The following is a 5,017-nucleotide window of genomic DNA, read 5'->3' as shown; positions in this document are numbered from 1 at the left end:
GGAGTTCCTTTGCTTTGATGGCTGACTCCACCTCTTCCAGTGTGATGGATTTATCACGGCCATACAGCATTGCATCTTTCAGGTGTTCATATGACTTGGGCAGTGCATTCAACAGTACAATTGCTTTGTCTTCTTCACCAAGAATCACCTCTATATTCTCCAAATCGTCTATGGCTTTATTAAATTCATCCAGCTGCTCAAGTATGTTCTTGCCATCCACAATCTTAAATGAGTAAAGTCTTTGCTTCGAATACAGCCGATTTGCCAGAGATTTCTCCATGTACAGACTTTCAAGCTTGCTCCACACAGCTGCTGCAGTCTTCTCCTTGGCAACTTCTCTTAGAACTTTATCACTTAAGTTCAAGATAATTGCACTATGAGCTTTCTCCTGCAATTCGGCATTCTTGGCATCGACCACTCCGGCTTTATCATCGGTTGCCTTCGCATCCTTTGATTCTTCCCTCAGAAATCCAGCTAGCCCCTGCTGCACCAGCAAGGCTCGCATCTTTATTTGCCATATGGCAAAATCGTTCTTGCCATTGAACTTCTCCGCTTCATACCTTGTTGTCGCCATCGCCGATCAAAGCAATTACAAGATTTGTAATCACAGTAATCGCCGACAAGATCAGATCGCAAAGATCGCACCGCGGGTTGGAGTTTCCCACAGACGGCGCCAATTGTAGATTGAAAGAAAACCAATTGCACTCAATCTGGTATCTTCCACCACCAACGCAACAACAATCAGCTCTATCAAGCAATATGAATCAAAACATATAACAGCAACACAATGGGAATTTACGTGGTTCGGATAATCTCTTATCCTACATCCACGGGAAGTAAATCGAAGATTTTATTGCCAAGAATCAAGAGCGAAGTTACAGTACATGAGCAGATCAAAAACACATCTCAATCTCTCATGAAAACACACACCTCTCCACTTTACTTTTTCCACTCAGTAAAAGATGAAGAAGAAAACGAAGATGATTACTCTCTAACTGAAACCCAGCTGCACTTGTTCTGTTTTGTTGATGAAGACCTATCTTGAATAGAAAGAAACTCATCCAACGGCTGAGATTGAAGTCTGCTCCAACAGCTCCATATTCAACTAACAAACTCATACAATATTTGCTGATAGGTCCTTAAGAAAATAACCTTTAAGACCTTCAAGTTCCAGTATATTACACAATCATCCCAACAAAACTATTTATGCATGTTCATATCTATCACATTCTCCAAGGATTTGATAGACATTCATGTTGGGAACCTTGTGAAATATCCTAACCATTGTTTTGATGATACCAAAAATTATAGGACTTAATTGTAATAGACTAGAATTGTTTTGAACTCAAGTGTTAGAGTTCGTTTCTAGTTTAGTTTGCGGTGTCGAAGACTGAAGACTGAAGAACGAAGGACTGAAGACTGAAGACTGCAGATACCAACTGAAGTATCAGTTGAAGAATCAGTTGAAGACTGATTACTTAATGCGCGCAAATGACTGATACTAAAGTCAAGTATCAGTTGAACATTCCTCCTAGGACTGATCTTCCAACGTTCAGATGAAGCCACGTACTCACAAAGTACAGCCGCATTAAATGCAGAGATCTCAGGATCTTATCTCTGCAGAGGTCATTCCTATCTGGTGGTTACTTTTCAGAGACGTCACATCTCCTGTCCATCAAAGAGAGTCGTTTCCACCCAGACAAGGAACCTCGAAGATTGAAGCCTCAGCCCAAATTCGAATTGCTCTCCAACGGAAGAAATCTTGAGGACGATTTACGCCAACGGATCTATTCAAGAGTTCTCCTACAAATAGCGCTCGAGGATCACTTCAACCTTCACCGATTCAACAACATAAGCTGAAGCTCTGCCGAAATTGCTACTCAGCCTTAAGCTTAAAACTCCCCAAAGCTTGAATCGAAGAAGAGAATTCCAAAGCCAAAATCAGTCACTGCTGATTACACACATTCTCTTAGACCCTAGGCATATATCTGTTTACCCAGAAGCCAAAGGTCAAACTTGCTTCAAAGAACTTGTTCTTTGTAAGTATAGTTGGCACTCGTTCAAACCTCCCCCCCATAAGAATGTTTTGAGTGATTCGGATGTCAGAAGGGTTTTCTGACTCTGAGAGTCTTAGCACGGGTTGTGTTAAGCAAGGGAAATCCGACGCGAGTGAAGCGTGGGTACTGGAGAAGGTTTTCTTCAGTGTACGGTTGTGTGCACCCGGCAAGCACACTGTTCGGTTTGCAGTGCACCTGTTAAGCACTTGCGGAGTGGATTGTTGGTCTGATCAACCAACCGTGGATGTAGGAAAGGGTTTTTCCGAACCACGTAAAAGTCTCTGTGTTGTTTACAACTTTCAGTTTTACATTCTTACTTGTGTTATTTCAATTGATAAAACTGAACACTGACTAACTGCAAAGAGAAACCATAACCAACAACTTGCTCCACCGAGGCTATTTCGAAACTAAGTTTAATTTTCGCTGCGTACGATATCAGTCTGACTGATCTATCTTCTTATAGTCAGGAAGAGTGTTATCGTCTCTGTTCTAGCAAACTCGACTGAAGCCCTTACTTGCATCAATTAAGTTCCAGCAACTTAACTGATAACTCTTTACTGAAGAGCTTTCAGTATCAGTCGTCAACCCTGTTTGGTCAAAACTGATTTCAGTAAAACAGGCGTCTTCGTTTGCATGCAAAGTTTCGTTTTGATCTCTGACTGAGATCCTTCTGATTGAGGATTGATTGAAAAATAGCCCATAAGTGTATTCCCCCCCCATACACCTATTCGAGACCCTTAGGACCTAATAATTCATATATTGTATCGAAGAACATGATATTCACATACATCATCATAAATAAAATATAAATTTACAAATGGAACATGTTTACTTACCAATTGTTTGCTTGCTTTTGGTGGAATCGCGAAGATGGAGAATTTATGCTTAAGAATTTGAATTTTTAACCGCTTATCTGAAATATAAACTGCTTAAATTTATCTTTTCGAAAGTGATTGATTTAACTGCATAATTTGGTTTTTAAATTTTTAATTGGCCTAATTTATTTGTTGGATTAATATGTTATTAAATTAATTTTTGGTCTTTTACCAATATCAACATTGGCGTCTACTTTTCAAAAAGTCACCAATAGGCATTTATTGTATTACTATGTTTTTTTATTGTTTTGTTTTTTGTTTTAAAATTAGCCCATTTCGTGTAGATTACGTTAGTTAGCTTTTGTGAGATTACGTATTAATTTATTAATGGTTGAATATTCTGTCTTTTGGCTGGCTTGAGTATTCAATGCGTTAAGGTCTTTTACAGCCTCTGTATTAATATATATATAATTCAACTTTATCTTTGCTATTTATGATTTCTGCCGCATTTCGTTATTCTATTTATATTTTGGAACGCCAATAGTTTAGAAGTTTTCTTCTTGCTTCGTATTTTTTATTAATTGGGAGATTTCTTTTGGCATCTACTATATTTTCAGATATTAATTCATCTCTCACTTTATGTTTAATTTGGATTCTTTAATTTGTACTTCATTAATATTTTTGTTGCTGCTTCTTGTATGTTGATCTTGTGATACATTCAATCTTGATCCCATTTGTGTTCTTGATTTGGTTAATTTGTTTATAGTGTTGTATTGATGTGCTGATTGCTTATAGTGATAGAGCTAATTTCATTCCAAATTTGAAAAATATCCCATTTTCTGTATGGATTTTTGCCTTATGTAATATTAATTAATACATAATATATAATAAAATGATTCTGAAATATGAAATACTAACATTAATAAGTTGACATTTGAAAGTTGAAATCCTAAACAACTAAATTTGAAACTGAAATCCTAAAAACGAAATTTAAAATTACAATTCTAAAGTACGAATTTTGAAAGTGCAAATCCTAAAATACTAATTACTAAAACATCATAAAACTAAATGCTACTTTAGGGCTTCTCCTTCTTGATCACAACTCTCTTCCCTCTTTTATTCATGAGTTTTGGGTCAGTTGATATTTCTTCTTCGAGTTGTCTCTTTGTTGCCTCATTGTCACTGATGTTCACTGATTCATGTACATTGGTAAAGCTACTACTCCCACCATCATTTTGAACCTGAAATATTTCATATTTATAATAATTGTTTTCAATTTCAAAACCAATCTATATAATATTTATTTAATCAATACCTTAATGTTTTCAATTTCTTTGTCTTTCAATTAAGTTTCCTTGGTCTCACTTTCAACTATTGACCCACAATATTTATTTAAAATATTTGGGTCGCAGTTGATTTTTGTCACAACATATGCTCGATCAAAAATCGTTGATTCTTCAACTTTAATTTTAAATAGAGCATTTTTGTTGGTGATAGCATCTATCTCAATTGGCAACTCATTGCTATTAGGATCCTGCAAAATTTTTAATTTAAATTAATAACTTTAGAATTATCTCCATAATTTTATTTATAATTTTATTTTGCATTCACTTACATATATTATTTCTTCAGCAGGTTTCCCAATTAGTTGTAAGCACTCCCTATCCCATAAGCTTAAAGAAACACCTCCAGAATTATCAGCAACATATACTGTAGTAACCCGCTCTTTTATGTTATTTAAATATGGTATCGCGATAATTAATATCGCATCTTTCAGTAAATAGAACCCAGTTGCCAGTTATATATGAATCCAGTTTATGGTCCTGATTTTTTTTATCAGAGACGAAGTATTATTTTAGCTTTATGCTTTGTATGCATGAGAAAAACGCGACGAGGATTATTGAGCTATTCAATAATTAGTATTTCCAAGTAATAACTGACTTAGCGAAGTCATGTTATTTATTAATCGAGAAACAGAAGCAGTTATATTTTATTAAGTGCTACTAGAAGTCGTGGAATTATTCCGACTGCAAAGCAGATTAAATCTACGGATTTAATTTAAGTTATATTACAGTTTATCAAGTTAGCAGGCAAGGGAAAATATATCAAACAGATACAGAAACGCGATGATTGAAAATCGAAGCC

The 5,017-nt window shown here is 35.7% G+C and overlaps 1 long non-coding RNA gene across 1 annotated transcript; it reads right to left on the bottom strand.

The window, feature by feature from the left end:
* Window positions 1-3,765: 3,765 nt before the first annotated feature.
* Window positions 3,766-4,583, bottom strand: LOC131024457 (uncharacterized). The gene is made up of 2 exons (XR_009101853.1): window positions 4,488-4,583; window positions 3,766-4,406 (listed from the first exon to the last, which is right to left on the bottom strand). It is a non-coding gene; the product is annotated as an uncharacterized LOC131024457 (long non-coding RNA).
* Between the last annotated feature and the right edge of the window lie 434 nt (window positions 4,584-5,017).

This window comes from Salvia miltiorrhiza, chromosome 5, assembly GCF_028751815.1.
Source record: "Salvia miltiorrhiza cultivar Shanhuang (shh) chromosome 5, IMPLAD_Smil_shh, whole genome shotgun sequence".
Taxonomy (NCBI): Eukaryota; Viridiplantae; Streptophyta; class Magnoliopsida; order Lamiales; family Lamiaceae; genus Salvia; species Salvia miltiorrhiza.
The sequence above is the reverse complement of the archived record's forward strand: the minus strand, read 5'-3'. Positions and strand labels throughout refer to the sequence as shown.